The 13,120-nt window shown below is 47.9% G+C and overlaps 1 protein-coding gene across 7 annotated transcripts in view; it reads right to left on the minus strand.

The window, feature by feature from the left end:
• The window catches only part of ENTPD7 (ectonucleoside triphosphate diphosphohydrolase 7), a 139,552-nt gene extending 127,504 nt beyond the window's left edge, over positions 1–12,048 (minus strand). For all 7 annotated transcript variants that reach the window (XM_060034300.1, XM_060034301.1, XM_060034296.1 and 4 more), the window contains exon 1: positions 11,812–12,048. The gene's annotated coding sequence lies outside the window, so the exon portion shown is untranslated. The remainder of the gene's footprint in view (positions 1–11,811) is intronic.
• Between the last annotated feature and the right edge of the window lie 1,072 nt (positions 12,049–13,120).

Consider the following 13,120-nt stretch of genomic DNA (forward strand, 5'->3'; position numbering starts at 1 on the left):
CAGGGGACACAGGTTCGTGCCCCGGTCCGGGAAGATCCCACATGCCGCGGAGCGGCTGGGCCCGTGAGCCATGGAAGGCCGTGTAGCTGCATGGTGATGAGCCGGGGAAGAGGCAGGGAGAGTTTGGGGGAGGCGGTTTGTAGGGGTCAGACCATTCTTTGTAAGCCACGGGGAAGAGTTTGGATTTCATTCTAAATACACTGGGAAGCCACTGAAGGCTTTGAAGCAGGGAAGTAACTTGGTCTGACTTCCATTTTCAGAAGATCACCTTGGTGATCTGAATTCACATGTGGAAGTCCTAGTCCCAGTACCTCAGGTTTTGAATGTATTTCGAGATAAAGTCTTTAAAGAGGTAACTAAGTTCATGCGAGGTCATTAGGACAGGCCCTAATCCAATATGACTGGTGTCCTTAAAGAAGAGATTAGGACACAAATACACACACACATTGGGAAGGCCACGTGAAGACACAGGGAGAAGACCAGCTACCCACAGGCCAAGGAGAGAGGCTTCAGTAGAAAGCAACCTGCTGACACCACGATTTTGGACTTCCAGTCTCCAGAAATGTAAGAAAATTAATTTCTGTGACACTTTGTTGTGACCGCTTAAGCAGACTAATATAAGTGGGCTGTCCACTTAAGAGGTCACTGAAGAGGACAGCCTGGGAGAAGATGATGGTGGACTGCTCCAGAGGGAAAGAAAAGGAGATGGAACAGACTGGATGAATTCTAGAGACAGCTTAGAGTGCAATCTATAGAACTAGAGATGGAGGGATCAAGGATGATCAAATCAGGCTGGCCGGAACAGGTGATGGCGGTGCCCTTTACCGAGACGGGGAGGCACTAGGGGGAAAGAGGAATGGGCGGAGAAGCCAGACTCCTTATCATGACCTCCAAGGAGTTCCATGTTCTCAACGATGACACAGATAACATTAGCTGACCCCCCCCTCCAAAAATTAATTAAATTAAATAATCCAACATAAAATTTTTAATTAATTTATTTTTTGAACGATTTTAGGTTTACAGAGAAATTGAGCAGATAGAAGAGAGTTCCTATATACCCCTCCCCTCTGCACAGTTTCACCCATTATTCCAACATAAGTTTTAAAGCCAAAGGAAATTGTTCCTACAGTCAAAATAAAACTTATGCCTTTCTACCTGTTTCTCCCCCAGAGAGATGGTTTCAGTGTGGAAAAACTGTAGCGACACAAGTGAGCACAACCTGCCCCGAGCTCTCTCTCAACCCCCTCTCCCACCAACTTTCCACCTTTCTTTTGACAGAACTAGTTTTCTTCACTCGGCCTGGCCAACTTCTATTCATGCCTCAAAACTTGGCTCAGATGTCACCCCTCTCCCAGAAAAGTCTGTCCTGATCAGCCACCCACCCCACCCCCACTGGGCCAATAGCACCCTGTGCAACCCACAGGCTATCCCTTCCCATCTCAGAGGGAGGAAGATGTTTTTCATGAATGTGCCACCCCACCTCCCATGACACTGTAACCAATGGAAGGGAAGGGAGCCTGGCTTATTGTATCTGTATTCCTAGGGCCCAGCACAGTGCTTGGCTAGGAAAGTACTCCATAAATATCTTCTTTTGGCTGAACATAAAGTGACTGGTGCCATGAAAAAAAGAAAGAAGGAAGGAAGGAAGGAAAGAAGGACGGAGGGAAGGGAAAGAAAAGAAGGAAGGAAAGAAGGAAGGAGGGAAGGGAAAGAAAAGAAGGAAAGAAGGAAGGAGGGAAGGGAAAGAAAAGAAGGAAGGAAGGAAAGAAGGAAGGAGGGAAGGGAGGAAGGAAGGGAGGGAGGAAGAAAAAGAACAAAGTGTACTTGGGAATTCAGGACTTAATAAACTCAAAGCCAGTCATCAAGACTGCCTGCTAATTGCAGATCACAGCCTCCCTGGGAAGAGGAGTCACATGGCAGGTTGCAGAAGGTACTCAGAGGACACAGAGGGGCAGACAGTAACAGGAGCAGCTGCTTGGAGCTGTTGTCTAACATGTCAGCGAGGGAGGCGCTGGGTGTGTACTGAGTGCTGAAAGGAAACCAGATCATCTTCTGTGTGCATGGCCCGTATCCCTGACCTCTCCATTAGAGTGACCCATTGTGTGTGAATGTGAATTTGACATGTAATCCATAGACTCTAGGGCCGAATCCCATTTTGTCCACCTGGTAGATGAGTGTTGGTTAAATGATCTAGCTTCTCCCTGGAGGTCATGATTCCACTTAAGTGGTAACTGGGTCTTATCAAGCTGTTCCAATTCTTGTAGCTCCTATGATGTCCTCACGTGATATACCTGGTGTTATATATTTGTTGTGCTTGACAAATAGGTTCTCCTCAAGGTTTTCCCATGAGCCGGCTGCGTGACTTTGCAGAAATCATGTAATTTCTCTGGACTTCCGTTTCCTGTCTGGGGGCATTGATATGATCTCTTTGCCTTCTCCAGAAAACTCCAGGAATGTTGGGTGGACAGATGAGGAGCCTGGAAACAAAGCAAGGAGCTTGGAGTAGAGGGTCCACCTTCAACATTCTGCAATCCTAACCCTTCCCTGCTGCTGGTGTCCTGAGGCTTTCCCCTTAACGCTAATCACACGAGTGCCTCCTTGCTGGCTTCCCTCCCCGCCTTGCACTGCATGAATTGTGTGTGTATTGGGGGATGGGGGCTTTTCTCTATCAAAGATCACTGAGGTACAGGAAAAAGTACTATGGTTTATATACAAATAAAAAAGCAATTTAATATAATTGCTATTTTCATGAGAGACTTGCCTTATTTTTCAATACGAATAATAGAATACATTAAGCTACCAAATATTCTTTAATTCCATAAGTCAGTAGAGAAAAGGAAAAGTGAGGGAGAAAGAAGGAAGGGAGGAGACAGAGAGGAAGATAGAATGCTAAGTAGAGGTTTAAAAAGGAAGAGGCAGGGGCTTCCCTGGTGGCGCAGTGGTTGAGAGTCCGCCTGCCGATGCAAGGAACACGGGTTCGTGCCCCGGTCCAGGAAGATCCTACATGCCGTGGAGCGGCTGGGCCCGTGAGCCATGACCGCTGAGCCTGCGCGTCCGGAGCCTGCGTTCCGCAACGGGAGAGGCCACAACAGTGAGAGGCCCGTGTACCACAAATAAATAAATAAATAAATAAATAAATAAAAAGGAAGAGGCAGAGAGGGAGAGAAGCAGAAGAGGATAGAGGGAGGAAAGACAGAGAGGGGACAAGAGAGGAGCGGAAAGAGAAGTGGATGGAGAGAGCGAAGAGCATCCAGGGAAAAAGATGAAAACGGAATCTAAATGCCCTTCATGGGCCCTGCTCCTCCCCAGGGGTGTTGTCTTTCATCACAGGGTTATTTGTTCTCACTTGCCCTAAAGTGTAAGTCTGTAATTCATCACTGTCCACAACCCAAGTCTTCATCTGCACTTTTAGTGACTTAAGGATTAAATCCACTGTAGGAACTTGGGTCCTTTAAGGGAGGAATTCTTTAGGCTGTAGGGCCAGTGACAAGAGCTATGTTTATCCCAGGGCCTCGGAAATCAGGCAAACCCAGACAGAGAGCTGGGCTTTTCCTCCCCCAGGTGACAGGCAGAGTCACCTATTTATTGCTGAATTTTCCCCAAACAGTGATTGTTTTGGTGTCCTGTAAATGTGGCCCGCGTATTCATTCAGTGTCATGTTATTCAGGGAGTAAGGAGAGGGATTAAGAGACGCATATGGCACCAAAGCCTCCGTGTTTGGCTGTGGGGGCTGTTCACGCAACACGTGCCTTGTCCAAGAGACACCCGTATCCATCCACGAAGCCAAGCAGCTGGCAAAGCCACGTCCGCTTGGAGAAAGCAGTGCCTTCCGAGTTTACCCAAAGGCGCCAGTGGGCCTACGTGACCCAGAGCTCAGTCAGAGCAAGACTGCTTATTTATCTGAAGGAGGCTGCAAGACTGTGGACAGCTCTGGAGGCTTGCTCTGCACATAGGCTCCAGCGCCCCCAAGATGGCAGTGGAAGAGGAAGGTGGACAATCTCAAACCTCACAACCACGTTACATTTGCTCTCTGGCTTGATCTCATCCCATCCCCATAGGTAGGTGAGGCAGGTGTTCCCTGTTTTCAGATGAGGACACTGTTGGTTAGAGAGACTGAGACCTATCAAGGGCATGTAAGATAAGCAAATTTGGGAGCTTGGCACAATAGTGAGCATAGGTATGTCAATGGAAAAAGGACTGTGGAAGCCAAGAACAAGTTATGTGGACTCTGAGTCAGATGCTCTTGCTCACTTGCTAAAGAGGAACTTGAGGCTGTTGTCAAGTCCCCCTCTTAACTGATTTTGGTCACTGTCAGGCATGGGTGGGGGGGTGTCTCCCTTAAAGGACTAACAGGAGTGGGGGGACTTGGAGAATCCAGGTCCTTCCTCAAGGAACAGCCTACCCTCCACCCTGGGAGATAAGTGCACCTCTGAAAGCCTGAGTCTATATGACTTTGCCTCCCTGGCCAACACCAGAGGGTGCTGACAGAGGTACTGAGACAGCGCCAGAAGGACTTGTACATCCCCCTGTGACCACTGGGGGCGCAGGCAGGGCACTGCCTCTGAGCTCTCCAGAGATGCTAAACAGATGGGAACAGTGATAGAGCCAAGGTGTGGCAGCAGTTCCTACATGAGAGACCTCACCAAGAGCAGCCATTGAGGAGGAAGTGGGCATCCAAGTGAAGCAGCTGATAGTCGGTCAGTGTGTCTCAAAGACTTTTCTAGAGAAGGCAAATAGATCAGATCAATCTCCTGCTCTGATACTGTGTGACCTTGAGCAAGTTGTTTTACCTCTCTGCACCTCAGTTTACTCATCTGTAAAATGGAGCTACTAGCCTTGGAGTTGCAGAGTTGCCATGCGCCTTCTAGAATATCTAGTACATCATCGGCACTTTAAGCAATTGGACTGTGGTTTATTACTATTAAAATCCTACTATATTTCTGGACTCAGAGAAATTCTGAAATTCTTCTGGAGAGAGGCCCTGAAGAGATTCTGAATTGTAACTTCCTGGTGAAGGTTGTGTTCCTCCCAAACAGTCGCATATTTTAAAAGTGTGTATGCTCACAACCTCAGAGGAATTTTTTGTACACATTCATGAGAGCACTATGTACAATATTAAACACAAGTTGGGGGCATGCAGAGTACAGAGCTGGGTGAAGGGATGTGGGAAAGGGCACTTGCAAGAGAGGAGGAAGGGCTGGATATAGGTTCAGCGACAGAACACTGAAAAGAGGGAGACTGAATTATAGTGGGGGAAACGCTGGATTGGACAGGATGTCAGAAGGCCACGAAGAGGAGGGGTGACCTGGGGACAGATGGTCTCCTCTCTGGGATTGTTTTTCCATCTTTAAAATGGGAGGCTGGGCTGATCCCTTCCAGCTCTGACATTCTCTCATTCCACGTGGGGAAGCAGGAAAAGAATCCCAAAGAAGCAGAAATGTAGGACAACACCAACATCTGGTCCAAGTCATATCTCCAGTTGTTCATTCTTTCGTCAAACACATATCAAACATCCAGCATATTCTGGATACTGTACTCAGGTGCTGAAAAAAAAACTGGACAGATGAGACAAGTATTCCTTGCCCTGAAAAAGTCCATCATCTAGTGGGCAATGTAGGTGCCTCTCCTTTCATATGTTCAGTCTGAGAGAGCAGGAAGGCATTGTTAAGGATTAAATGGGAGGAGAGGGGGAGGAACTCTGGGTCTGACTTATTTATTGAATTCCTCAGTTTCTGCTGTTTGTTGAACCTGGTCCCAATACATTTTGCCAATGTTTATAACACTAGTAATTTTAAGAATAATATACTTTGTTTATACTGCACTTTATACTTTTCTAAGCATTTTCTCCTAAATTATTTCTTTTATATCTATCTCTAGATAATACAAAAGAAGCATAAGACATGATCCTTAACTCAAGGAGCTTATTTTAAAACTTTTTAATTAATTAATTAATTAACTTTTGGCTGTGTTGGGTCTTCGTTTCTGTGCGAGGGCTTTCTCTAGTTGCGGCGAGCGGGGGCCACTCTTCATCGCGGTGCGCGGGCCTCTCACTGTCGTGGCCTCTCTTGTTGTGGAGCACAAGCTCCAGACGCGCAGGCTCAGTAGTTGTGGCGCATGGGCTTAGTTGTTCTGTGGCATGTGGCATCTTCCCAGACCAGGGCTCAAGCCCGTGTCCCCTGCATTGGCAGGCAGATTCTCAACCACTGTGCCACCAGGGAAGCCCCAAGGAGCTTATTTTTAAATGGAAGATGGAAATAACGAGACAGTAAATAAAACCATTACTTGGATCAAGAGCTAAATTTTGCAGGTGAGGCCATTTCATCTACATTAAGAGAATGTGATATGTGACAGCTGTGAGCTGCGGTAGCTGGAAAAGACTTCATAATTGGGAGGCATCAGACTTACAAGTTAGGAGGGGCTTGACTGGGAAGAGCTGAAATATTCCTCCAGGAAAGAGCATGGTAGACAGCGGGGTTGGGGGAGAGGAACAGTAAGGAGATTGTACAGATCACTAAAAAATAATGAGAAATTTGGTTGATTAGGCATGGTAATGAGGGTTCACTGGTGGTCTTGGGAGTACTTTTGATCCTACATACAGCAAGGAGCCAGAGTACGGTTAAGAAAATGTAGGTACCTTTGATTAAGAGGCATCTGGGGAAAATGAATCTGGTGCTGGTATGAGGATGGGGCTTATCAGTGATACGCCCAAGCCAGGTGACGAGTTAGAAGGCCATTATAGGGACTTCCCTGGTGGCACAGTGGTTAAGAATCCACCTGCCAATGCACAGGTTTGATCCCTGGTCCAGGAAGATCCCACATACCGCAGAGCAATTGAGCCCGCGTGCCACATCTACTAAAGCCCACGCGCCTAGAGCCAGTGTTCCACAACAAGAGAAGCCACCGCAAAGAGAAACCCGTGCACTGCAAAGAGGAGCCCATGCACCCACTCGCCACAACTAGAGAGAGCCCGCGCACAGCAATGAAGACCCAATGCAGCCAAAAATAAATAAATAAAATTAAACTGAAAAAAAAAAAGAAACAAGAAGGCCATTATAGTAAAGTCCTTAGGTTTTAGAATCAGCCAGACCTTGATTTGAGCTCCAGATTCTTTCACTTAAGAGCTGAGGGTCCTTGAGCAAGGTGTCTATATCCTCAAAATCTTTTCTTTTTCTTTTACTTTTTTTTTTTTTTTTTTTGGCCGTGCTGTGAGGCATGAGGGATCTTAGTTCCCCGACCAGAGATCAAACCTGTGCCCCCTGCAATGGAAGAGCAGAGTCTTAACCACTGGACTGCCAGAGAAGTCCCAAAATCTCATTTCTTAACCCTTAAAAATGTAGGTAGGGGCTTCCCCAGTGGCACAGTGGTTAAGAATCTGCCTGCCAATGCAGGGGACATGGGTTCGAGCCCTCGTCTGGGAAGATCCCACATGCCGTGGAGCAACTAAGCCCCTGCGCCACAACTACTGAGCCTGTGCTCTAGAGCCTGCAAGCCACAACTACTGAGCCCGCGTGCCACCCACAACTGCTGAAGCCCGCGCGCCTAGAGCCCGTGCTCTGCAATAAGAAAAGCCACTGCAATGAGAAGTCCACACACCACAACAAAGAGTAGCCCCTGCTCACCGCAATCAGAGAAAGCCCGCGCACAGTAACGAAGACCCAACACAGCCAAAACTAAAAATAAATTAAATAAATAAATTTTTAAAAATGTAGATAATGGCACTTACTTTTCAGGATGGTTCAAGTACTAAACAGGTCAGGATATGCAGAGCCCAGGGCCTGAAATGTTTAGGCGTTCAGACATTGTTTGTTCTCCCATTTCTTCTGCTCTAAGAGAAGAGAGACTCTCAGGGAAAGCATGTGTTGACTGATTGGTTCCAACCAAAGGGAAGAGAACAAGGAGAGGTGATGCCCTGGGCAGAAGTTGAGGTGTGTGTAGATTGGGGGAGTGGTGATGAACTTGAGGTGACAATGGTACAGGTACATGAAGAATTATCCCCTGGGCATTTGAAAATATGACTTTAGAGGAAGACCAAGCAAAAGCTGTAGATTCAGGGACCCTTAATATAAAAGTGATAGTTGATGCTGTGTGTATGCAATGACAAGCTTTAGGACAGCAAGAGTGTAGAAAAGTCACTGAGACTTGGAGGGTTCCAATAAGTGGGGCTGGAGAAGGAAGAGGAGTAACTACTCTTTGAGAGAGAAAATGATCAGGATAGTAGAGAGTGTCAAAAGCTTTCCAGACTTTCCAGAAAAAAGTCATTCTGCCAAACACTGAAGAGAGGTAACAAAGCACAAGCTGGAGGAGAAGCCGTTTGATCTCAAAGAATGAGTCTCAGATAATTAGGGGGAGGGGCAGGACTTTAACATCTCAGGAGGGAATCGGGGCATCAGGGAAAGTGTTGAACCAACTGACCACAAAGGTAACTTCCAACTGGGCATCAGTATCCAGCACTTGGGAGGTAAGCGGCATTCAGGCCGAGGGAAAGGGAAGTAGCTGTCAAGACAAAAATTCAGAAATCTGACCCCGAAGGGGAAAGGAAAGATATTTGAGGAAGGGACACCAGTGTTAAGAGAAGACAATATGGAGAGATTGCTACACGTTTGAGGGTGAAAGGAAGGAAGGTAGAGAATATTAAATTGTAGAGTGGGGGGACCTCAGAACTCAAAATAAGAAGCGTTGTTTCTAGAAGTAGGGAAGAAAGTGTATCTAGACTTTAAGGGGAAGTGTTACTTGTAGACAGAATGGATACTTATTCCTCTGAAGACTAAGGAATAAAAACATAAACTGAGCACAGCGGGACCCATGAGGGAGAGCCTGCCAGTGGGCCTCAGCCTTCTCAGAAGAGGATGGGAAGATGGAAATGTTTAAAGGCATAGGAAGGGGGGCCTCCCATGGGGAATACACCAGAAGAGCCCAGGCACAGAAGAAATGGGTGAGCTAGAGAACACCCACTGCATAATGACCAGGAGGTTCAGGACAGTCAAAGAAACTGGGGCTATTTCACCTGCGGAGAGAAGGTCTACATGGGCTTCGATGGCTGGCTTCAAATATTTGAAGAACTGACATACAGAAGGAGTAGACATCTGTGGGGACAAGAGGAGCAGCAGATGGAAGGTGCAGGAGGCAGATTCCACATGAACACAAGGCAGAACTTTCTCACACTTAGGGAGTGGAGAGGTGAGTGGCTCTCCCATGGGTGGTGTCCAGGAGCTGTGGGACAGTTCCTTGCCCAGGATACTCCAGGCAGGATTCAGTGACAGAAAAGAGCTGGACTTCGGTGATTTCTAAGGCCCTTCCCACAAGCACAGCTGAAATCTATGAATCTATAGGCATGTAACATTTAGTTTACAGAATCTCAAGACTGGATGGGACTTTAAAGGTCTTTTAATCTAATAACCCATTTGACTCTTCAGCCCCATCCGTGAGAGGCTCACCAAGTGATCAGGGACTGTGAAACACACCCAAGTTAAGCCTGAATCAACCAGTAGCCACTGGGGGCACTGGGTTTCTAGTAACTTAACATCTGGATAGAGAAGTAATCTGTGGACCTCTCAGAGAGCTCACTGTCAAGATGGTCCAGGTGAAACTTTCATTAGAACCCTTCTCAATGAAAGAAGAAATATGTGTGAAATATTGACGAATCCTGTATACAATTTTGAGCTGCTCTTTACGCTTGTTTTTTATTTGAAAACCCAACAATGCTAGGTTATTATTCATATTTCAAAAGAATCCTTCACTTTACAAAATAATTCACTTTGGGATATCTTTAAGCAACAAATTCCAGAGATGAACTTAAAATGTACTCAGTTTTTCTCCCTCGCCACAAGCAAAAAGCTCTTTTGCACACAACTTTCCAAGAACTCGTATGTCACACAAAGTGAGTTTCACTAGTATTACAACAAAAAAAACACGTCTTCAATGATTGGTTTGAGTCCATCCAAAGGGACACTTAGCAGAGGACATCTAATCTGATCCAGAATTTCAAGATCTGCACCAGCCAGGGCTCTGTTTACCCAGGGAAGGGAGGTAGAAAACGTCAGAAATGTTCCCAGTGGCATTGGGTGGAAAGTCCTCCTGGGGTTGCTGCCACTGTTTACTAACTGTGTGGCCTTGAGGGGAATGACTTAACATCTCTGAGCCTCAGTTTTCACATGTGAAAACTCACAAGATTATTCTGTGGATTAGAGAGCACCTCTACAAAGCAACACACACACACACACACACACACACACAGCCTGACACAGTAAGGAGTCACCCTGCTGCTTCCCCAGGGCTGACTTTGCTTCCCAGCAAGCCAGTGAGGTAGCACACTCAGGATTGCTATTCCTTTTTATACAAGGCCGAGCCAAGCTGCAAACTAAAACTGCAGCCAGCACAAAACCTGGCTTCTCTGCTATGGCTGCAGCCTGCCAGGCAGTCTCACCATGACCTCTGGTGGGATATTCCAATTATAACAGTAAAGGAAGAGGGGCGCTGATTTTAAGAAGACAAAAAGTAACAACAGATGTGGGAGATGGATCACTTCCAAACATACAGCCTCTTCCCTAGCGGCCTGCTAATCCTGGTCCAGTTCCTAGGGCAGAAGGTTGATTGGGTGGGAGGCCCAACTGCAGAAGTGGGGTGGCATAAAGGGTAAGCTTCCAACCCCTATAACATCTCTCAGTCCCCAAGAAAGCCTCCAACCATCATCATTATCATCATCTTTACTATGGTGAAATGTCAATTTTCATAGTCTTAAAAGGGAACAAAAGCCTCTTTTCACTACATATTCACCAGACTGGCTAAAATGGAATTAAAATACTAAGTATTGGGGAGCATGTGGTGCTGCTCCTGACAGAAGTGTAAACTGGTACAACCAACTTTAGAAACCTGCTTGGCAGAATCTACTAAGGCTGACTTTCATCCCCTAAGACATGGCAATTGCACTCCTAGGTATGCACAGAATACAAATGTGCATTACAGTCTCCAAAAGACATACTAGGACTGTGCTGTCCAACACATATGACTCCTTACGTTTAAGTTAATTATAATTGTAGACAACTGGAAGTCCAGTTCCTCAGTCACGCCAGCCATGGTTCAGGTGTTCAGCAGCCGCATGTGACTGGTGGCTACCACACTGGACACCACAGATGCAGAACACTTCCACTACTGCAGAACGTTCTACTGGATACTGTTCTAGAATGTTTGCAACAACCTTAGTCACAACAGCCCGAATCTAGAAACGACCCAAACGCCCATTAACAGCAGCATGGATGAATCAATTGTGGCACATTCACACAAGAGGATACTGTAAAATAATGCAAATGGACACTCTGCAACGACAGGCAGAATATAGATACATCTCACAAATGACAAAAGCCAGGCACATAGCCCACGCGCTACGTGATTCCACTTACATAATGTTCCAAACCAGGCTAAAACCAACCTATCCCGCCCAGGATAGTGGTTACTCTTGGCGGTGGCGGTGGAGACACAAGGGAGCATGAGGGGACTTGGGGTGGGGGACGGATACTGTTTTGGTTTTTCATCTGGGTGTTGTTCGCAGGGAGCGTTTGGTTTATGAAGATTCGGCAAACTGTATGTACACCTACGCCTTTCCTGTATGTATTTCATACTTCAATACATTTTCTAAACTCCCCTTTAGAAAACTTTGCTGCTATTGACGTTACCTGAAGTCTAGGCTTTTTGCGGGACCGCCTTTCCAAAACAGCAAGCGTCCTTTTGAGATCAGCGCCCTCTCCCGCCCCAGGCCTCCCTGGACTCGGCACGGAGGCCTTATGGATTCACCAAACCCTCCGCGTAGCGTCCTACCTCCGCGCCGCGCGCTGGCCTGGCTCCGCGTCCAGGTTGCGACTGTCAGGACGGCTGGCTCTTCCAGTTTGGACTCTCACCTTGAGAGCTGGCCAGGCTCTCCCGGGGCTCGCCGGTGGCTCCCTGCCCAGCGGGCTCTGACCGCCCCAGGCCTGTGTGAGACGCGGCACGCGGCGCCCGGCGCCGAAGCACCTGCGCCGCCCCCCGCGGTTCCGAGGCGTCCTCCGTTCACGTGGAGCAGGCGGCGGCAGAGCACTGAACTCTAGTCACCGAGAATCCGCCGTTCTTCCCTGGCTCGGGGCCCTCGAGTTGGGAGAAGGCGCCCGGGACTTCCCCCCTGAGCCCTGACCCATAAAGCGGAGGAGGAGGCCTTGAACCAACCCACCTCCTGCACGCGAAGCTCTCCAGCCAAGAGCCCGCCCACTCGGCCCCACCCCGGCGACGCCCGGGAACCGCCGGACGCTGGACGCCAAGGAGCCTTGCCCAGAGGAGCTAGGTTTCCTTCCCGACCCTTTCCTCCCTGCAGCATGGGTTAGAGGGGAATCGCGGCTCCTCGTGGAACCTCTTTTCACCTCCCCCTTCGGTCGAATTCCCCAGACCCTGCCAAGGTCCAAACCTCTGATAAGTTTGCCAGCCTTGCAGGCCCCGCCGGGTGCCCCCTGCCCTTGGCTTACCAGCCATGGCTCCGACCCGCCTCTGTGGTGTCGTGAGCCTACAGTGTTGGGGTTCCGAATCCTCGGGCCCGCCCCGCTCTCCCCGCACGCCTGGAAGTGCCCCAAGGTTAGTCCTGGGCTTCTGAGTTATACACAGCGCCTAGCACCGGCCTGCCCTATAACATGGATGCAATGCCTGATGCGCACCAGACACTGCACTAAGCTGCTTTTACATGGATCATCTCGCTTAATTTTCAACGCCAAGGTGATTGGTTCATGAGCATTTACACACATAAGCATTAATTGACTTGTTAACATTTGTGTGTTCTACCGTAAGAAAAAAAACCTACAAGAGAGGTGCTTTTAAGCATACCCACTTTATAGAGAAGAAAACTGAGGTTCAGAGTGCTCCTTACTCAAGGTCTTTACTGCTGTTTGTGGTGGTGCTGAGATTGGAATAGAGGCAGCCTGATTCCAGAGTCCATCCTCTTAACCCCTCAAGATTAGGCTCTGCAGAAAGAAAAAAAAAATGCTGGCCTTCTAGCACTTATTCCACCTGCCCCACAAGTAGTGCCTACCCACTTCTTGAGCCCAATGTGACACCAGTCACTGGGTGGGGAGGGATTATCCCTTTTCTCTGCATTAGAGCTCAGAAA

Source organism: Delphinus delphis, chromosome 16 (assembly GCF_949987515.2).
Source record: "Delphinus delphis chromosome 16, mDelDel1.2, whole genome shotgun sequence".
NCBI classification, from domain to species: domain Eukaryota; kingdom Metazoa; phylum Chordata; class Mammalia; order Artiodactyla; family Delphinidae; genus Delphinus; species Delphinus delphis.